This window comes from Chiloscyllium plagiosum, unplaced genomic scaffold (assembly GCF_037043375.1).
Source record: "Chiloscyllium plagiosum isolate Xiang-an unplaced genomic scaffold, Cpla_swu_hap1 HiC_scaffold_10, whole genome shotgun sequence".
Taxonomy (NCBI): Eukaryota; Metazoa; Chordata; class Chondrichthyes; order Orectolobiformes; family Hemiscylliidae; genus Chiloscyllium; species Chiloscyllium plagiosum.
Genome location: NW_028270148.1, coordinates 42,191,627 through 42,214,867, shown reverse-complemented (window position 1 = coordinate 42,214,867; position 23,241 = coordinate 42,191,627). Strand labels below are relative to the sequence as shown.

At 40.5% G+C, this 23,241-nt stretch overlaps 1 long non-coding RNA gene across 1 annotated transcript in view; it reads right to left on the bottom strand.

The window, feature by feature from the left end:
* Positions 1 to 20,416: 20,416 nt before the first annotated feature.
* Positions 20,417 to 23,241, bottom strand: part of LOC148148946 (uncharacterized) — a 97,719-nt gene continuing 94,894 nt past the window's right edge. Inside the window, exon 3 of the long non-coding RNA XR_015758285.1 lies at positions 20,417 to 20,590. This is a non-coding gene — a long non-coding RNA (uncharacterized LOC148148946). The remainder of the gene's footprint in view (positions 20,591 to 23,241) is intronic.

The window sequence follows — 23,241 nt, the reverse complement described above, 5'->3', positions numbered from 1 at the left end:
CAGATCCCAAGTACTTCTTTGCCATTTCCTTGTTCCCCATAATAAATTCACCCATTTCTGTCTTCAAGGGCCCAATTTCAGTTTTAACCGTTGTTTTTCTTTTCACATACCTAAAAAAGCTTTTACTATCCTCCTTTATATTTTTTGCCAGTTTGCCTTCATACCTCATTTTTTTCTCTGTGTATTGCCTTTTTAGTAATCCATTGTTGCTCTTTAAAAGTTTCCCAGTCCTCCAGCTTCCCGCTCATCTTTGTGCCCCTGCCTCCCCTTAGGATCTTTCTTCCTCTTTGGAATGAACCGATCCTTTACCTTCTGCATTATACCCAGAAATACCCGCCACTGTTGTTCCACTGCCATCCCCTGCCAGGGTATTGCACCATTGAACTTTGGCCAGCTCCTCCCTCATAGCTCCATAGTTCCCTTTGTTCAACTGCAATACTGACACTCCCGATTCTCCTTTCTCCCTCTCGAACTGCAGATTAAAAAACTTATCATATTATGGTCACTACCTCCTAATGGCTCCTTTACTTCGAGGTCCCTGATCAAATCTGGTTCGTTGCACACCAGATCCAGAATTGCCTTCTCCCTGGTAGGCTCCATTACAAGCTGTTCTAAGAATCCATCTCAGAAGCACTCCATGAATGCCCTTTCTTGGGGTCCAGTACCATCCTGATTCTCCCAGTCTACCTGCATGTTGAAATCCCCCATAACAACTGCAGTAATACCTTTACAACAGGCTAATTTCAACTCCTTATTCAACTTACACCCAACATCCAGACTACTGTTTGGGGACCTTTGGATAACTCCCATTAGGGTCTTTGTACCCTTAGAACTTCTCAGCTCTATCCATATTGACTCTACATTTCCTGATTCTATGTTCCCCCTCGCTAGGGACTGAATATCATTCCTCACCAAGAGGGCAACACCACCCCCTCTGCCAGTCAGTCTGTCCTCTCGATAGCACGTATAGCCTTGAATATTCATTTCCCAGGCCCTGTCCACTTGAAGCCACGTCTCAGTTATCCCCATAACATCGTACCTGCGAATTTCCAACTGAGCCTCAAGCTCATCCACCTTAATTCTTATGCTTCGTGCATTCATATAAAATATTCTTAATTTGTTACTCCCCTCACCCTTCATCTCCATCCCTATTTCACTTGACCATATTGTATGATACCTTCTTAAGTTTTCTGCTCCATTGATTCTGTTGTCTTTCTTAACTTCTCACTTTCCCTTTCACTTCCTTCTTAAATTTCCAGTTTGTCCCCTCCCCCCCCCCCCCTCCCATTTCATAGTTTAAAGACACCTGCTTTGCAGTGGCAAACCTGCCTGCTGGAATGCTAGTCCTCATCCTATTCAGGTGCACCCGTCCCTCTTGTATAATTTATCCTTACTGCAAAACATACCCCAGTGATCCAAGAATTTAAATCCTTGATTCCTGCACCAGTTCCTCAGCCACACATTCAAGTCCATTATCTCCCTGTTCCTGCCCTCTCCAGCCCGAGGAACTGGAAGCAAACCAGAGATAACCACCCTGGAAGTCCTGCTTCTCAGCCTTCGTCCGAGTTCTCAGAAGTCCTGCTGTAGATTGTCCCTCCTCTTCTTCCTGATGTCATTTGTGCCAACATGCAGCACCACCTCTGGCTCTTCACCTTCGCCCTTGAAGATTCCCTGCACTCTGTCGGTGACGTCCTGGATCCTGGCAACACAGCATCCTCAAATCCTGCCTGTTGCCGCAGAAGCCCCTTTCAGTCCCTCTCATTATTGAGTCCCCTACTACCATGGCTCTGCATGATGTCTGCCTCCTTGGCTCTGCCTCCATGCCAATTTTCGATTGGCAGACCTGTCCGCCTCTCGGACTGGCAGTGCTGCCTGTCTCAACAGTTTCCAAGAGATTCAACCTGTTCACGAGAGGTTCTTTCCCCGTGGTCTCTTGTACTTGAATCATCACTTCCTTCCTTATCGTCATCTCCCTTCTCTCTTCTGATCTTGCTGAAGGTCCTGTCCCAGAAAATTCTCATTCTCTCGGATGAGCCCGAGGTCATCTAGTTCTTTCTTCAGTGCTGCAACATGCTCCTTCAGAAGCTGAATGTGTATACACTTTCCACAGCTGTAGGAGCCAGAGACACCATCAGTGTCCCTGACCTCCCACACCATGCAGCACAGTGATTCAGCTTGGCAGTCATGTCAGCAAGGCGTTCGACAAGGTTCCCCATGAGAGACTGGTTAGCAAGGTTAGATCTCATGGAATACAGGGAGAACTAGCCATTTGAATACAGAACTGGCTCAAAAGTAGAAAACAGAGGGTGGTGGTGGAGGAGTGGAGTGGACTGGACTCCATGTCTTAAAGAACATTGAAGGGTCTGCAGCACATGGTGAAGGAAACAAAAAAAAAGTGGAAAAATATCAGTCTTTTCAGACTGGAGTCCTGTGACCAGTGGAGTGCCACAAGGATCAGTGCTTTGTCCACTACTTTTCATCATTTATATAATTGATTTGGATGTGAGCATAAGGGATAAAGTTAGTAAGTTTGCAGATTACACCAAAATTAGAGGTGTAGTGGACAGCGAAGGTTACCTCAGAGTACAAAGGAATCTTGATCAGATGGGCCAATGGGCTGAGAAGTGGCAGATGGAGTTCAATTTAGATAAATGTGATGTGCTGCATTTTGGGAAAGCAAATCTTAGCAGGACTTATACACTTAATGGTAAGGTCCTAGGGAGTGTTGCTGAACAAAGAGACCTTGGAGTACAGATTCATAGCTCCTTGAAAGTGGAGTCGCAGGTAGATAGGATAGTGAAGAAGGTGTTTGGTATGCTTTCCTTTATTGATCAGAGTATTGAGTACAGGAGTTGGGAGGTCATGTTGTGGATGTACAGGACATTGATTAGGCCACTGTTGGAATATTGTGTGCAATTCTGGTCTCCTTCCTATTGGAAAGATGTTGTGAAACTTGAAAGGGTTCAGAAACGATTTACAAGGATGGTGCCAGGGTTGGAGCATTTGAGCTATATGGAGAGGTTGAATAGGCTTGGGCTGTTTTCCCTGAGTATCAGAGGCTTATAGAGGCTTATAAAATCATGATTGGCATGGATAGGATAAATAGACAAAATCTTTTCCCTGGGGTTGGGGAGTCCAGAACTAGAGGGCATAGGTTTAGGGTGAGAGGGGAAAGATTTAAGAGACCTAAGGGGCAACATTTTCATGCAGAGGGAGGTACACGTATGGAATAAACTACCAGCGGAAGTGGTGGAGGCTAGTACAATTGCAACATTTAAAAGGCATCTGGATGGGTATATGAATAGGAAGGGTTTGAAGCGATAAGGGGGTGGGTGTTGGCAGGTGGGACTAGATTGAGTTGGGATATATAGTCGGCATGGGCAGGTTGGACTGAAGGGTCTTTTTCCATGCTGTGCATCTCTATGACTCTAAGGACTGCGTGGTGGTCACTTCTACTGATAATGTCAGGGACAGATACACCAGTGCAGGAAAATTGGTGAGGATGAAGCCAAATATATTTTTCCCCCTTTTTTTGTTTCCTTCGCCATGTGCTGCAGACCCTTCAATGTTCTTTAAGACATGGCCAGCTCAGTTAGTAGTGGTCCTGCTGAGTTACTCTTCGTTCTGGACATTGAACTCCCCCCTAGAGTGCATTTCGTGCCCTTGCTACATTCAGTGCTTCTACTAAGTGGTGTTCAATCACAAAGGAAGTTGACTTACAATTATGATGTTTCTTGGAGGCCAAACTGCCTATACTTGTATCACAAGAGCTGTGGATCATGATTCCATAGCACTAGAATCTTCCAAGGTATTGCTAATTGAATAAGCCAAATAAGTCAATCTCCGGTTCAGAGATGGATCAAGTAAATAAAAGATCCTATTTTCAAGGGGAAATATGCTAATTAGTTTCCTTCTGGAAAGGAGGCAAGAGGGTGATGGGACATAGAATATTTTTAGGTTAGTAGAGATTTCTAGAGAGTGGCAAATTTTAGATGATGCCAATACATGATATACAACATTCAGCATATTAGCAACTTAGTATTGTCATCAGCGCTAGATGTCCTGATGTGCCAAAATGGGGGAGGCTTTATCAAATTTGTCACATGCAATATCCCAACCACTATGCCAGATAGATAATGGATGTGAGTATTGTACAGCTTTGTCATGCCAACGCTGGAATTTTGTGTTTCTAGAGTAACAATTCCCACTTCATTACAGGTCAATCGAGATACATTGTATGGAGATCATACACAGCATACCACAAAACAAGTTTTCATTGAGAGTTTATATTTAATTGACTTAACTATAGATCCTAGCATCCTATTAACCTTTTTACAGTATGAAGTTTGATATGTTTGAAGGCTGTGATCTTAGTGATCACATTGAAATAGATAAGATCTTGAGGATGACACAGGGTAGATACTTAAAAGCTGTTTCTTCTTGTGGAAGAAACTAGAATTATAGAACTGTTTAAGGAGTCTCCTATTTAAGTCAAAGATCACAGGATTTTCTTTTTTTTGCAGAGGACTTGAGTGAATGGAACTCTCTTCTCCAGGGGTAGTGGAGTCAGAGAATTGAACGTTTAAGGCAAAGGTAGATAGATTCTTGCTGAACAAAGGAGTAAAGGTTTATTGGAGGTGGGCAGGATTGTAGAATTGAGGTCACAATCAGATCAACCAGGATCTAATTAAATGACAGAGGGGCCAAATGGCCTACCCATGCTCCTAATCCAAATGTTCATATGTTTGTGTCTTTATTTAGTGTAAAGTGAAGGCAGTTGACCTGTTCTAATATTTGTCTGATAACAGGCATGCATGACATAGCTGTTAAAAATTAAAGGAAGGGCCCAGGTTGTGTTGTTGGAAAGCAAATGTAAGGTGATCACTGTTGGTGGGAAATTTAGGTTTGACATGAGTTAACCCCCTGTAAATCCACAATTAGCTCTAGCTGGGATTAGAATGAGGTAGAGTTTTCATTTTCATTCATTCTTATTCAAGAAAGTAGTCAGTTTAAAGGAACATTGGTTAAATTGCAGAAACGCGTTCAGATGCTAATGTAGCTGACAGAGTTTCTGCAGAAAAACAACATGGCTGAACCAGCCTTAACCCTGAGGCCTTACCTGGAAATGAAATGTGAGAATGACCCGTGTGCCACACCAAGATAAACAAAGCAATGGGGTTAAGTTAAGGATGAGAGTGCAGCATCAGAGAGGAGAGAGGATGGCACGTGGGAAGCTGGAGAATAGTGAAACCAGGAGGTAATAGGCACATTGCCACTTCTGTAATGTGTGAAAAAAAACAAGGTGTTGTTTGTCTAAAATAGATCGTTTGTGAATTCAATCAATGTGCTGTCTACGTATTTACAACCTATAAATATCTGGTAAATCCTCATTGAGACTAAGTGTCACCTCGGAATCATCTTGGGTAGACTTTCCTAAGAGAAAGTGAGGTCTGCAGATGCTGGAGATCAGAGCTGAAAATGTGTTGCTGGAAAAGCGTAGCAGATCAGGCAGCATCCAAGGAGTAGGAGAATCGACATTTCGGGCATGAGCCCTTCTTCAGGAATGAGGAAAGTATGCCAAGCAGGCTAAGATAAAAGGTAGAGAGGAGGGACTTGGGGGAGGGGCATTGGAAATGCGATAGGTAGAAGGAGGTTAAGGTGAGGGTGATAGGCCGGAGTGGGGGTGGGGGCAGAGAGGTCAGGAAGAAGATTGCAGGTTAGGAAGGTGGTGCTGAGTTCAGGGGTTGGGACTGAGACAAGGTGGGGGAAGGGGAAATGAGGAAACTGGAGAAATCTGAGTTCATCCCTTGTGGTTGGAGGGTTCCTAGGCGGAAGATGAGGCGCTCTTCCTCCAGCCGTCGTGTTGCTATGGTCTGGCGATGGAGGAGTCCAAGGACCTGCATGTCTTTGGTGGAGTAGGAGGGGGAGTTGAAGTGTTGAGCCACGGGGTGATTGGGTTGGTTGGTCCGGGTGTCCCAGAGGTATTCTCTGAAACGTTCCGCAAGTAGGCGGCCTGTCTCCCCAATATAGAGGAGGCCACATCGGGTGCAGCGGATGCAGTAAATGATGTGTGTGGTGGAGGTGCAGGTGAATTTGTGGCGGATATGGAAGGATCCCTTGGGGCCTTGGAGGGAAGTAAGGGGGGAGGTGTGGGCGCAAGGTTTGCATTTCTTGTGGTTGCAGGGGAAGGTGCCGGGAGTGGAGGTTGGGTTGGTGGGGGGTGTGGACCTGACGAGGGAGTCACGGAGGGAGTGGTCTTTTCAGAATGCTGATGGGGAGGGGAGGGAAATATATCCCTGGTGGTGGGGTCCGTTTGGAGGTAGCAGAAATGACGATGGATGATACGATGTATATGGAGGTTGGTGGGGTGGTAGGTGAGGACCAGTGGGGTTCTGTCCTGGTGGCGATTGGAGGGGACGGGCTCAAGGGCAGAGGAGCGGGAAGTGGAGGTGATGCTGTGGAGAGCATTGTCGATCACGTCTGGGGGGAAATTGCGGTCTTTGAAGAAGGACGCCATCTGGGTTGTTCGGTATTGGAATTGGTCCTCCTGGGAGCAGATACGGCGGAGATGAAGGAATTGGGAATATGGGATGGCATTTTTACAGGGGACAGGGTGGGAGGAGGTATAGTCTAGATAGCTGTGGGAGTCAGTCGGTTTATAGTAAATGTCCGTGTTGATTCGGTCGTCCGAGATAGAAATGGAGAATTCTAGAAAGGGGAGGGAGGAGTCTGAAATGGTCCAGATAAATTTGAGGTCGGGGTGGAAGGTGTTGGAAAAGAGGACGAACTGTTCAACCTCCTCGTGGGAGCACGAGACTTTCCTAACATTGACTCAATAAACAATTATTGAGGCTCCTGAGATTCTTTTGCAAAAAGTTTACTACAGCAATAACACGAGGAGACAATATCAGCAGTATCTGGTATCAGCAAGATGCCAGGAAAGTTTTAAAACCATCAGGCCATAGGTAGTTAGGCTCTAAACTGTCCTTTTATTTCCAAGAGTTGGTGTCAAAAGGATATCTAATTAGCATTTCTACCTGGATACAAGGCCCATTTGTCTCATGTTGCCACACAAATGGGTTTTGAGAGTGCTGGGGTTCATAAGATGTCCTTGAAAATTTACAGACACAAGCAGTTGCTAAGATGTGGGAGACAGAGATAGTCTCTAGAGGTTGAAGTTTTCCATGGTTCACTACACAGGAATGCAATTGGGAGATCACACTAAGACTGAAGACGTCAAATTTGTTAGGATTTGAAATGAGGCTTGCACTGGAGGGAAATATGCTTGCAAAAGCGGAGCCTTCAACAGGCAATTCTGGGGTCCACAGTCACAAGGATACAAAAGGAGAATGGAGTAAATCCTCAGGAGCTAAGATTTACTTTGGGCTGATTCTAGGAGAACTAAATACCTACAAAGGATCAACGTGATGTTTTCAGGTAAAGTGAGTTTATCAGTTGTAGTAAAAGTAAAAATTCTGGAGGTTAAAAAGTAGCCTGTAAGAATAATGTTTAGTCAGTGGTCATTTTTGTTTTTGTTACAGTTAAAGCCTTAAAATGGGAAATCTTGTCATTCTTTTAGTTATCTAGTGGAAGTTCAAATTTTATTGTAAAGTTATCACTTTTCATGGGAATCACAACTGATTTCGCAACACTTTTATCACATTTGTCATGGATTATCCACATATCATGAACATCAAGCCAGCAAGGTCTTTTCTCCGTTGAGAAACAAAATTATCCCCTCCGACATGTTTCCCCTCTCTTTGCTGTTCCTGTTCTTACATGTTCTCTCAAAAGCATAAAATAGAGATTTAGCTCTCCCCAGTCGGTCAGAACATGCTACAAAATATGAAATGAAATACTTCAAAGATGAAATTTCACTTGTTATGCTGACATATAGCTGATAGTTTATGCTAATTAAGTAAACTAGGCCCACAAGTTGGACATGTTAGTGCTTGGGTAAGGAGTTCACCACATATTCCAAAAGTGGAATGTATTGGCAGACAAATACCACACCCATCCTAAAAAGGCCAGATAGTGTTAATATGATTGATCTGCACAGAATAGCTAATGTTTTTCAAAACAATGTGTAAATCTTCTTGATTTATATACTTAGTTCTTAGCCCCTTTGAATGCAAATCTGATGCATTTGTTTATATTCAGTATTTCGGAAAGAATATTAATTCTTAAAGCATGAAGCCCTACAGTTAAACTACATAGCAGCAAAACTAGTTAAATAGCTAATGCAGAAATATTGCAAATCGTCCATGTTTTTATAAGCACAAATGTAAAATTCCCAATTGACACTTAAACTATCTTGGCAAACTGATGATGCAATTGTAAGGATTTCTTTATCATAACAAATCATACCAGGAGCAAAAAAGACCAAATAGAGTATCTCCATTAGTGATTGACACTATTTACTGCTTTTATACAAACTCAAGAAGTTTCAAGAAACTGACAAATAGACAACCGTACACTGCAATTAAAATCCTCAGAAGCAAGACTGGTTTTAGGGTGCATGAAAATTTCACACATCTCAATGTGCATTGTTCAGAGAGAAATGCATCTTTGAGTTAAATATGACCAAAAGAAAGCCAGTAACTGGTATTGAAATAACTACACAGAGGCCAGTATCCTGTTATCAAGTCACCCTTTATTTCACATGTGCACAGTACATAGACTCTGACCAACCAGCTCAGAGCCAGTCCCTAGACTCAGAGACATGTTGAATCCCCTCTTTGTATCTGTCAGCCAAGGCTCCCTCATTGGCCCAGGTTAACAACCCTAACCAAGGATCATATAGTTAATGAGATCCATCTGGCCCTAATTCCAATCACTACAGGTATATTACAGAGAATTATCCTGAGTTTACATTAACAAAACAGGAAAGTTGACATAACAGATATATTTTTGTGTATGCTTCCCAATGTACTCCATCTCACTTATCAACTTCATCTTGGCCCATCAACATACTCTTGCCTTCCTCATGGCCTTATTTAGATTTGCCTTAAATGTGCCAATGCTATTCATCTCAACCAAAACAGCAAAAGCAAATGCAGAGTTGTGACTAGCAGAATTTAGTTTGATATCCTTATCTCAAAATTAAATGCCTCCAAGCATATTCCAGCCAATCAGACTATCATTAGAAATCCAAGTTCAGGTAAGATTCCTCTTCCTTCTTTTACTTCATGGTCCTTCCACCAATTGCAGAGTAAAAGCGGACTAAACGATTGGGTATAATTTATTATTAGATAAAAGTCTGCTATCTCCCCCAAGTGTGCCCCTAGAGCAGCAGCCTTTAGTGAGCACACAAGGGAACAATGAAAATGGAATAACTTGCTGAATACATCATGAGCTTTTTGCCCCAAATCTCAAATTTGTCAGACATAAAATGCAAATGAAAACAAAACATTGGTTCAATGAAGAACAATGAACAAAGGGAATAGAATTCTTTTATCATTAAGCTGCATGTCTTCTCATTAAAAGAAAATTTGGTCTTCATTTTTTTCTCAAAATTCATTTGCAAGATGTTTCTGGCAGTGTCATATTCTATTGTCCATGCTTAGTTGAATTTGAGGTGAAAGTGAGATGCCTTCTTGAATCATTGCAATTTTTGTGATTATGTTGCTGTTTTTATGCCAGTTTCTCAATGGCTCTTGACTTTTATTTTATTCCTTCATGGAATGAAGGTGTTACTGGCTAGGCCAGCATTTATTACCCATCCCAGAGGGCAGCTAAGAGTTAACCACATTGCTGTGGGTCTGGAGTCATATGTAGTCCAGAGCAGGTAAAGGATTGCAGTGTCCTTCCCTGAAGGACACTAGTGAACTGGATGGGCTTTTCTGACAATCAATAATGGTTTCATAGTCATAATTCCAGATTTTAATTGAATTCAAATTCCACCATTTGCCATGGCAGGAATTGAACTTGGGCCCCCAGATCATTACCCGGGTTGCTGGATTAACAGTCCAGCGATAATACCACTAGACCATTACTCCGTAATTCCAGGATTTTAACCAAGCAGCTATAAGATGTACTACATTATGTATGCTCGCATTTTGTAGTGCACCCAGTTGCCAGTCAATGCAACAATCCCAACACATTAGTTTCAGGGCCACTGGCACTCTCAGAATGTATTAACTTTAACATTTCCCTCTGATTTCATTTTTTTATAACTTCCTCTATGCCTCACTTGTGGGTCTCAGTTCTCATTGGGACAACATTTCCACTGGGTTCTCTGGATTCTGTATCTCTGGAATTCACTACCTAAACACTTACTGCCTAGCATTGATGCATGGAAGGATTATTTTTGCATCTTCCTTGGTCATCAAGACCTGGAGTTCAGAACTGGGAGCTTCTAGCTCAGGGACAAAGATGCCAGAAAACATCCACTTATTTCATATGATCAAAGCGATGAGTCCTTCATCTCATCTTTGCTGCTAATTTTCAGCATTGTTCACCTGCAAATCAAAGCAGTGAAGTGCAATTATTGTTTAAACAGGCTTTGGGAGTCCGGTTGGAACTTGTCCTTGTTGCATGAGTGGGTCATCAATATACTGGGGTTTATGAATATCCAGAAACTTAACCGGACACTACGGCTAGAAGGGCAAGTCAGAAGCTGGGTATTCTGTGGGAAGCTGCACACTTCTTGACTCTCCACCTTTCTGCCACCTATAAAGGCACACATTAGGAGTATGCTAGAATATTCTCCATTTACCCTATGAGTCCACCTTCATTATCAACCCAAGTAGTTAAAAGTCTTCCAGGACAAGCATGAAGTGTCTACAAGACGCCCTGCAGCAATTTGCCAAGTACCCTCCAACAGCATAACTCATAATTTTTACTCATTTGGAGGACAAGGGCAGCGGAACACCCATACCTGTAAATTACCCTTAAAGTCACTCGCCATCCTGACTTGGAAGTACAGTGCCATTTCCTCACCATTACTGCACCACAAACTCTGGGTCTCCTTACATGTAGCACCATGTAATATCTTCACAACACAAAGTGCAGTAGTTCAAGAACATGGGTGGCACGGTGGCACAGTGGCACAGTGGTTAGCACTGCTGCCTCACAGCGCCAGAGACCCGGGTTCAATTCCTGTGGAGTTTGCACATTCTCCCCGTGTCTGCATGGGTTTCCTCCGGGTGCTTCGGTTTCCTCCCACAATCCAAAGATGTGCAGGTTAGGTGAACTGGCCATGCTAAATTGCCCATAGTGTTAGGTGAAGGCGTAAATGTAGGCGAATGGGTCTGGGTGGGTTGCTCTTCGGAGGGTCGGTGTGGACTTGTTGGACCTGTTTCCACACTGTCAGTAATCTAATCTAATATAAAGAACATGGTGAATCATCTTCTGGAGGATAATGTGAGACGTCCAGTAAATGCTGGTCTTTGCAGCAATGCTCACATCTAGTGAATCCCTGGTCATTGAGCACACAGTTAATCGATTGTACGAAGTTTGGACATTAATACCGCCTTGGCTCCATGCTTTCTGTGATTGGTGACCTCCTGCTTGCCACATTCTGACATTTTGCACTAGCTCAATAAATCGAGACCAAATCTAACTCCAGCAAAGAAACCAGCATTAGGTCCTTACTCATATATGTACAAGTGGGTTTATTGCATTCCAAGAGTACTGATCATTTTTGCCATTGCTTCCTATACAAGGTCCACATTTTCTTTGATCTTTTTTGCATTATTTTCCAGCTTAGCTCTATTGCTGATATTACTGCCCAGAGTTATGAGCTTACATTCTTCAATCAATGTTATTAACCTTGGCAATAACCCACTCAACATAGTTTCCAGAGGAGAGTCTGTGTTCTTTATGAACTGAAACCTCAAATCTTAAGACATGCAGTGAATATTCCAGACTTCTGTGATAAAATTGCAACAAGATAGGACTCCACTAAATCAAGCACTGTTGAACAAAGTTGATCATGTGATCTATTTTGGTCCTTTTCAGAGAGGCTAATCGACTTATCAGATTTGCTAACAAATTTAATTCATCACAGAAACAGGCAATAAAGCTGAGGTATTCAACAATAGAATATGATAAAAAAGATCTGAAAGCTCTGGTAAAGTATAGCCAAAAATGGAGCAGTGTATCAAAACGATTTACTATGAAAATATATGATTTATGTAAGGCAGATCTCTTAAATCTATCTGAAGTATTTCAAGAATAGAAACTGCTGTATTTTAATGATAGGAAACCTCAAAAAGATGTGCCACTTGCAATTTGGATGTAAGTGGCAGGAGGCCACAGCAGAGCTGCAAGGTACACAATTATCCATTAAGGGCAGATCCTTTTCTTCCTTGAGAACCAATGTACTCTTCACACTAAGAAATGCAAGCTAACCTTTCGCTAAAATGGACTCTATTTAATGGGAAAATTCATGCAAGATCTTACAGATACGTGATCATCTCCCTTAATAGCAATTTGAATGAACACCTGTCAAACTCTGCTTCATTTTAACATGGTGATACAGAGATGAGGCTGCATGGTGACAATAGATTGGATCCTGAATATTGAAAGATACATAACGTTTACAGAGGACATAGAGCTAGGAAATGTTGGAAAGGAGATTTTTTATTAATTAATGATGTCACTAACATTGTAGAAAGAGATGGTCTGATTTCAGGAAATGAAATGACCAGACCAAACTGAATATGGAACTTGCTACCACAGGGAGTGGTTGAGGTGATTAGCATGGATACATTTAAGGGGAAGTTCACTAACAGAGAAGGGTGAAAGGAAAATAGTGATATGTTGTTTGGCTTAAAAGAAAATGGATGGCTCGTGTGGAGCCTATGTGCTATCAATTGGGCTGAAGGACATGTATTTGTGCTCTCACCCAATTTCCCATTGCAGTAATTCAAGTCAAAGTCTACAGAAATTATGAGCTTATGCCCAACAGCATATTTCGAGTCATTTTTCTTCTTCAGTTTACTTCACATATTGTATTAAACACAGTCATTAATCATTCAGGATAGGCAGTAAATTTTGGCTTAGTCAGAGACACAAAGATCAGGTGAAAGAATAGAAAACAATTGAACAGATATAAGTATTGAATAAACTGCGCATAAAGCAATATTTTAAAAGCAAAAAATATTTTTAAAAACATTTTGAATTTTAACTTAAGTTAAACTATTGATTAGATGTTAAAGAGAAACTAAAAGGGATATAATACTTTGCAGTTGATCTCTGTGGGACTTGGGCATTCATTTTCTCAGAAGACAGAGGAGGCAGAATCCTTAAATTCTTTCAAGGTCGTGGTAGGTTGATTCATGTTATGCAAAAGAATCAAAGGTATGGGGGGGGTGGAAGTGGGGGGTTGGGAGGTGGAGGGTGGTGTGGTCAGATGGGAATGTGGAATTTGATACACAAACATATTAATTAAATGACAGAACAGGCTTGAGGGACCAACTGACTTACTTCTGGTCCTATTTTCTATGTTTGTATAGTTTAGTAGCTTTCTGTTTTGCCAAAGAATGGCTAAGAACAACTCAAGATGTTGTAATTTTACTCCCGGAAGGTCAGCTAAATTTATGAAACCAGGCAATTTTTTATAATTGGGAAAAGCCGAAGAATTGAGTAAAACTAAAAATGTTGAAAATAAAGAAGCCATCTTAAGTGAAGCAGCTGCCTTGAAAAGATCTGACATGATTTCAGTCTCTGAGTTGTATACCAACTAAGGAAGACATACAAGTTGTAACTGAAATGTAAAAGGTGTTTTCTGTAAGGGAGGCTTCCAGCGGAAGGACTTATCTGATTTGATAACCTCCCTGAAGCTGCACTCAGCCTTGAAGATATAATGGGTCTTAAAGCATTAATTAAATGCTTTGCTTCTTCTGAATATACTTGGCATGCAATATTTGGAGCTGCTGACATAACAACCAAACTGATTAGAGCATGGTAAACAGATTTTTGACACGGTGACTAACACAGCACAATTATAACTGTGGGTCCAGTAGCCCAGTTGAAAGCTGTCACTTGCCTTACTGATGGAAGATGTTTCATCACCTTTTTCCTTTCAGGATGGTATAATATTTCACTAACAATGCCCCAGCTTGTCTGTCAGCTTTGCAATCTACCTTTTCCCACCTGTTTCCATATCATGGTGGAAGCTGTTGCATTCAGTTCTGACTTATTTTTACATTTTATGAAATAACTCCTCAATTTTTCATATACTTTAGTGTCAAATCACACTGAGCTAGAAATGCAAGTGAGCCCAATAAAAGTGACTAAGAAGAGGGAGCGGAGGGTGGGGGCAGGGTGCAAAAGGGTTGCATATCAGTAAATCTGCGCCAATGGTTTTTCCAGGAGCATGCATTTGAAAAGATTAATTCAAGGGATACAAGACTTAAATTTTTCAAATTTCATGGGAGTCTGTGATTCAAAGGTCAGCAGCATGCAACTTGAACTCTGGAAATTCTGCAAAATAAGTCAGAGATCAAGTTTTTTTTCTCTTTCTTGAAATTTAAAAAAAAGTCCCAGTTTCATGTGGACACTGGAGACAATAGCTATTTGGGTTTTGCTGCTTTATGATTGTCTAAGTGAGCTTAAGCCTTGATTCTATCTCTTGTTTTGCTTCTATTTGGTTCCTCAGCCAGTTTTGAACTTGGAAAAATATGGCATGTACATATGTCTATAACCCATTTACACACATATGCGTTCACATGCATGAATGTTGAATTTTTCTATCTGCATACACAGACACACACATACATAGACACTTAATGTAAAGAACTATGATAAGTACTTAGCAGCACTCCTTCCGGAGTGTTGCTAACGAAGACTAATTGATCAGGTCCCCTGATTGATCAGTGAGACGATAGTGCCAGCTTAATCAATGTATGAGTGATGCCATTTCAATACAATCCAACAAGTGCAGTGTAAAGAGACCTTCTAAGAACACACAGTGCAGATGCTGTTTGACATATTCTCACGGTTAGACTTGGGGAAACATTTCTGAAGTAATTAGGAAGTAATTGCTTGGTCTAACACACCTGGCAAGCCCCTCATCATTCTCATGAACTGAAGCGTGACCATTAACAGCTGGAATGTCTGCCCTCCTGGGCTGTATTCGACACTTTATTGAACAGTGGTGTGAAACAAAGGAGCTATTGGAATGTAATGATCTGCTCAACGAATAAATTCAGAAAATGGAAGTCTGTTGAAAAGTTTCAACAATTCCAGGAAGTCAAATAAGTGCATAAGCAAACCAATCAGGGATCCCGCACCCAGATTACAAGGTGCCTTTCTAATCATTTAACTGGAATCCAGCTGATGGAATATTTTACTCTGCAATGGTTTTTGAGCATAAATTTTATACTAGGTATAAGTTGGGATAAACCAAGTATATAAGTCTAACCTCAAAATCTTGCATTGACAACACCAATGTAAATGAGCATAGCTAATGTTATATAATGTCATAAACTGTTCCACGGGAGTACAATCAGTCAAAAACTGACACCAGACCAAAGAGAGATGCTTAAGGAAATATGACCAAAGGCTGGGTAAAACTGTCTTGGCTTTAAAAGGCATCTGAAAGGAGAAGAGAGAGTTCAGAGCCAGGGAGGGTTAGTGAGGGGACTCCTGACCATCAGGTCTTGATGGCACAGCTACCAACTAGAGCAAGTTGAAGTTCCATTAAAAGCCAGAGGGGAAGAAGATGGAGCTCTCAGGTAGTTATAGGCTGAAGGAAGGCACAGGTATAGGGAAGGTCAAATCTGTCCAAAGATTCAAGAACAAAGCTAAGACCTGAGGTTTGGTTTTGCCAGCAATGTCCTCATCCTGAGTGGAGATGAAACAGTGTCACTAGACCTGGGCAAGGAAGGACCAGGTTCAATTCAAAGCTGCTCCAGAAATGTGTCATACCATCTCTGAATGAGTAGATTAGAAGATATCTAGTGAAACAGTTCAATTCCTTTGTTAATCCCAATATCCCACACCAGAGGTTTTCACTATAATTTGTAATTCTTTAATTGCAGAGGTTGCAATGTGCATGCTTGCCAGTGAGATATTTCTTCCAAGCTGGAATTGCCAACCTGCTTCCAAGCATATGGAACCTTGCTCTTCTGGAGATCAGGCATCCTCCTTTCTGATATTGAATTTGCCTGGTACTTGATGCCTTTTCAAACAGACTGGGTTGGGGTTATAGTGTGCTCAGCACAATAGTTGAAAGTTGTACCTTAGAGGGTCACCGCCAGTGAGACAAGGATCTGAGTTGAGGTTTCTCATCTACAATATAGGAATGCAAATAATGCAAAAAGCATTTTGCTCTTTTGGACTTCAACTCTGAAATGGAATCTAAAATGATGGACATCTACTAGGATGCAAGGGGACAATGAAGTTCAGGCTACTAGAAATTTGTTTTACACAATTTTTCTCACAATATAGAATACTTAATCAGTCAGCTGTTTGAGTGGCTGCTGTGACTTAATTGGGCGTGGTCACCCCACAGAGACAGGAACTTGAAGTTTCAAGACCAATTCCAAGATTTGTCCAAAATAACCAAAGTTGTCACTCCAGTGCAGTACTGAGAGTACTGTTCAAAGGGTCGATTTTTGGATGAGATGTATCTCATTCACTCAACGTATTTATATGTGTCTGCAACCTTTTTATATCATCGTTGAAACCTACTTTGCTACTTACCATTGTGCCTTTATCCCAACACATAAACCACTGATGTTAATTGTAAAAAACTGAGACCCAGCATGATCCCCTACAGGACTCCAATTGTCACATCCTGCCAATCGGAAAATGAGTATTTTCTAGTTGTGTTGAAAAGTCTACTCTAAGAAACTCAATCTCTTCCTCTTTAATCTCAAAAGCTTTGCATGAACACTTCATGAGGGCTACCATTACCAATCCATTTTTTCCTGTTTATATGCAGATTAAAATCACTGTGATCATTGTTGTCCTTTTATCACAAGTGCCCAATATTTCTTCTTTTATATGTCATCCCACTTTGTGGTAACTGTTATGGAACGTGTAGGCCACTACCATTGATTACTTGTTTTGATTATGAGGAGGCATAATTACAAATTGAGGGGCGATAGATTTAAGACAGATGTCAGAGGCAGGTTCTTTACTCGAGTGTGGTAAGGGTGTGGAATGCTCTTTCTGTCAATATAGTTAACTCAGCCACATTCGGCACTTTTAAACAATCCTTGGATAAGCAAATCAATGATGATGGAATAACAGACGAGCTGAGAATAGTTCACAGGTCGGTGCAACATCGAGGGCCGAAAGGCCTGTTCTGCGCTGTATTGTTCTATGTTCTATATTTCCCTTACTGTTCCTCATTCAAATTGATTCTACATCCTGTTCTCCTCAACAAAGACCGTTTCTAACCATTGCACCAATACCATCCTTGAATAACTGTGCAATCCATTAATCTTTACCTAATTTCCTATGCTTCTTGAATATCATATATCCTTCAATATTCAGTATTCAATTCTTATCGTCTTGCAGCCCATTTCTTGTAATGTCTATTAGAACATATTTATTTACATCAATGCGCACTATCAATTTGGTAACTTCATTATGAACGCTATGAGTAATCCGATATAGAACATTTAGTTTTGTTACTTTATAACATCTAGTCTTGACTTTTGGTGTACTCTTGGTGTATTCTCTCTGACCACTCTCTGATCTTCATTCCCCAAATTATTACTTAGCTCTCCCTCTTTGTCTCTACCCATTGGTTTGTTACATTTATCCAAGCTTGATCCCTCACCCCAGTTGTGAACTTTAAAGCCCCGCCATCCCAACAGTACAGTCTCCACTTTCCCTGATAGTGCCACATGACTCAGAACCCTCTTCTTCCATGTAAGTCTTTCAACAACTTATTTATTTCACTAATTTTACATTCCACTGCCAATTGGCACATAGCTCAGGTTATAATCTAGAGATTATTACATTTGATGTTCTGTCCTCCAATTTGAAGCCTAATTACTCATACTTTCTAAGAAGAAACTCTTTCCTCATCCTACTTATGTCTTTGACACCTATATGGATCATGCCAACTGGATTCACACCTCCATGAGCAAGTTCCTGCCTTGCGCTAAGTAGTTATTCTGAACTCTTGCACTAGACAGGCAACATAGCCTTCTGGACTCACACCCTTGGGTGCACAGAACAGTGTCCATCTTCTTTACTATACTATCCCCTACCACCACAATGTTCCTTTTTAGTGTCCCCACCTGAAAGCCATCTTGAACTAAGATACCATAGTAAATCCATTTCTCCTCCCTACTGACCTTGTTCTCAACCCGATAAGCAAGCACTTTGTATTTAGAGGTCTCCATACTCTGACCAGGGCAAACAGACTATTGGTCACTTTCATATTGCTGTTTGAGAGCTTACAGTGCATAGATTAGCTGTTCTTATATCAATTTCTTATATTACTAGCAGCCACACCGCAAAAACACTTCATCAGCTGTAAAGTGCTTTGGAGTGCCCAGTGGCCACAAAAGCAAGCCTTTCTCTGTTCTCCATTCCATCTGTAAAATCTTTTTCAAGCCATTAAATATGCATCACAGAAACATTGTCCCCAATATTTGATGTTATACTTTCCTGAATAAACTGTTTCCGCTCAGAAATACCATCCAAATACTGAAGACAGCCATGCACTTTTACTGTGCGGCTTCCCTGAAGGGTACAGCATCATTGACGATACAACAGTTAATAAGTTTGCAGATGACACCAAAATTGGAGGTGTAGTGGACAGTGAAGAAGGTTACCTCAGATTACAATGGGATTTTGATCAGATGGGCCAATGGGCTGAGAAATGGTAGATAGAGTTTAATTTAGATAAATGTGAAGTGTTGCATTTTGGGAAACCAAATCTTAGCAGGACTTATACACTTAATGATAAGGCCCTAGGGAGTGTTGCTGAACAAAGAGACCTTGGAGTGCAGGTTCATAGTTCCTTGAAAGTGGAGTTGCAGGTAGATAGGATAGTGAGGAAGGTGTTTGGTATGCTTTCCTTTAATCGGTCAGAGTATTGAGTACAGGAGTTGGGAGGTCATGTTGCGGCTGTACAGGACAATGATTAGGCCACTTTTGGAATATTGCGTGCAATTCTGGTCTCCTTCTTATCTGAAGGATGTTGTAAAACTTGAAAGGGTTAAGAAAAGATTTACAAGGATGTTGTCAGGGTTGGAATATTTGAGCTGTATGGAGAGATTGAATAGGCTGGGGTTGTTTTCTCTGGACCGTCGGAGGCTGAGGGGTGACCTTATAGAGGTTTATAAGATCATGAGGTGTATGGATAGGGTAAATAGACAAAGTTGAAAATGTGTTGCTGGAAAAGCGCAGCAGGCCAGGCAGCATCCAGGGAACAGGAGAATCGACGTTTCGGGCATAAGTCCTTCTTCAGGAAGACACATCAGGCAGTCTCTCTTGATAACAGTTATTTAAGTCACTTTGTCAAATAACGTGTAGTTAACCCCACAAAATAAAATGAAACAGTACAATGTCCTGACTCATGTTGCAATCTTACTTATATTTCTTCACTTCTCGTGAATTGCCACACGCCAATGGAATAATTGCAGCTGTTTGCATTACCATTTTCTATAGTTTGGTAATAAATATTCTGTATTCTTACCCAGAAGGAAAAACCAGCAAATAAGACACATTGTCCTGACTTGTCTTGTGGATGTCAAAATGGAGCTCCAGTATGATCACGATGCTCATTTCCAGTATTACTGATTTTTTAAAATTGCGTTTTCTCTCTGGGTAGCTTGGAGCTTTACTGGCTTTTAAAATGCACTGCGCATGTTTTTTTTCCCTAATCACCTGCCTTTTCCAATGCAAGGACAAAAAGTCCTAGCAATTGTTGGATGACCATTTGCATTCCCTCTGACAAAGACAGTTTAACATCTTTACTCAGTCATTAGGTGACCCTACAAATACTGGGTTATATGTACTGTTGCAGTAATTGTTTGAATCTGCACACTCTCTGCTGACTCTGGAATCACTTGAGCAGAGTGGCTGGATGTTATACATATGGTATTGTCTTCATAGCTAACTGCATAAACTGTTGCGAATGTTGTGTAGTCTTTCAGCATCATCTGTAAAATTTGTCCCTGGGTAGCTATACGATTACTGAAACCTGCGTTATGGGTGTCTTAATCTAATTATCAGTCATAATGAATCCTTAAAAGGCTTTGAAGCTCAATTTCTTAACTCCTATTCAAAGCATTCCACAGTCAAATTATTTTTGACTTTAGAATCAAATAGGTCTGACTGTATTGAGTCCTGTTATGGCCATGGTCTTCGTTCTGGTTTGCACTTTGTGTTGACCACACCATACTGCTCAGCTGTACCTCGTGGATTCCTTCATATTTGTGCCCAAACCTTTCATGCTGCTTGACACACATTCAAAAATCTGCAATAAACATAATTGCACTAACATCAAATTTTATTGGCAGGTCCTGTGAATTCTTAATCCTTGAATTCTGAAAGAGCTTCTACATTGACTCTCCAGCAAAGAAGAAATGAATGTGTATTTATGTTGCATTTTCACAATTCCAGTGTATTCCAAGGTGTTTTCTACCAAAGTAGTCATTTTGAAGCATCGTCACTTGTAATGAAAAGAAACATGGCTGTTAATTTGTACATAGCACATTCCACAATCACCCATTAGATTCATGCTTAGTGATGCAATTGCAATCAGTTCAGAACGACTGTAAATGCAGGATATTCAGTCTCTGAGTTTTCTTACAGAGGGAGTGGAGAGGGCTATGCAAATCAGAGATTTTTGATAAAATTACCTGAAAGAACTGAAGTAATGTATGAGATTTATGTACAACATAATAATGACTACAATGTTTTTCTGCCCACCTATTCTTGACCTTTTCCATTGAAAATCAACATTATGTACCTCACAGTTCAATCGCCAAGAAAGATCAAACCCAGTTTTTCTTATTTAAAAATTACTGCAACTATTAGTTTCCACACAGATTTTCCATGCAAGCTATTGTGTTTGACTTGTTTTGTGTTTGAAAGTGAGTTAAAATATTCATCATTGTTACTTATATTGACTAAGCACAAATGGATGATAAATAAGATTCAATTTATTATCAAATTTCATAAATAATGAAGTATATTAAAAGGAAGTTACAAGGTTATTGTTCAGAAACATTAAGATAACATATTAAGCACTTAAGGTATAAGGAAATTGCTTCCAAAGGAACTGACAACATTTGCTTCACACTCACTTCAGTAACTGTATTATTAAAAATATAACGTTAAAAAGTGGTATTGGGTAATTTGTTGCCTTGCTGGTGCCAGACACTATGCAGTCTTCAAACAAAGCCTCTTTCATGTTGCAACACAGCAACAAAGAGATCTTTCTTTAAATAATTTCAAAGATGCATTTCTAAGGCATGGAAGTGCCAGTGACCTGTATGCATCAGGCTGCTGATGATGAAAGGTGAGTAAACTCCAGGCACTGAACAATCTGGGTGGGCAGCAATGAAAATTCTTACAAGATAAGAATAATTGCTTCATGCATTCAACATTAGCAGACCATAGTGGAATACTATTTCTACCTTCCATTTAAAGTGAAGAAATAGGAAGCAGTCCCCAGGTTAAAGAGCAGGAAAATGAGTAGCCTGAAGTGACATAAACATGTGACATTTTAAGATATCAGTTTAGTGTCAAGGCCTACCTGAAAATATCCAGGCCAGAATGCCCGAGGTTAAAAGAAAAGACAATCAAATTCTATCAAGGGGAGGAAATTCCGGTAAATCATTCACTTAATGAGATCAGTGTGGAGTGGAAAAAATTGTTGAACATTGACAGAGTCAATATTAGTACTTTGTTATCTTAACTTAAACTTTATTTTTTGTGTCTGTGTTTAAGGCCAGACGCCAGTGAGCTTTGTACTGTATATTTTCACGACCGGCTACCAGTTTTCCCTAGTGAACTGATCCAAATAAACGTGCAGGTTTTCATCGCTTAAGAAACAAAATATCTTGAGCACTACCCTATAGCCATTAAAACAAAAGCCATTGCTCATATACAAGTATATCCAGCAGAACCAGGGTACAGCATATCAAATGTCAGTGACATTTACTTTCTTCGACCATTCTCTAACATTATAATATTTAATCAATGACTAGACTGTCATGTACTTCATCATTTGAGCAAGGCATCATGTTCAAAAGGAATAATCCAATCCAGTTGGCATTGTTGGTGTTCATTTGTATAGCTGCATTGGTTCTGCATGAATCAATGTTTTCATAAGCATTTAATTACATAGTAATGTCTTGTAGCTTAACTCCTGGGATGTAAAATAAAACTAAAGCAACTATTGGGAAACCTCCCTGAATATGGACTACTTCTTGGATCTGAACCCTGGATTATGAACAGACCCTTTGATTCCATATGTAAGTAAATCAAAAGCAACGTTGATGACAAATTATGTAAAATTCTTGAGATTATATATTGGTTCCGTGTCAGTGCAATACAGACAAGCATCCTGGGAAATTGAAACATTATATATTATATACACAATGCTGTAATTCTGTGACATATTCTGACCTTATTATGCTTTTCCTGAGTACTTTAATGATTCAAAGTCCACATATAGGCTGTTTCAATGACTAATCCTGATAAAGAACAAATTTTGGTTAAGAACAAATATACATTCAGTTATTTTCACTGGAATCATGCTAGTACTAAAGGAAATGGGAGGATATGATTGTATATTTGATGATGCTTGCCTAGCCCCTTCTGCTTTGGAGCAGTCCACAGTTAATGTGAGAACAGATATTTTCATTTGGTAAATGCATGCTATCAAGATGTGAATTTGAAGCAGCAGGTTCTCTGGAAGCAAAATGATGCAGTTACGGTCTTAAAACATAGAACATGCTGAAAAAGATTGCAAAATTTTAAGAGATTTAAATATTTAAATTATTTCACAGACATTAGCCTATATTTTATTTTTAAACTGCAGCCATTTTTAGCTGGCTGATGTTGAGTTAGCAGTGTCATCGTCATTTAGGTGCAGATTCATTCTAAATGAAGGGAATGGGAGCTCATCTAAAACAAGCCCCATCAAAACACACTTCATTTTCCACTGTAAACACATCTATATAATTACTCCGGCAATTCAGCTGGTAAAGTGGCCATAGTCTTACTAGACCAGAGGGCTGCTCTCTCTTCAGAGCCATGATCTGGAAGTATCGGTGTTGGACTGGGGTGGACAAAGTCAAGTCACACGACACC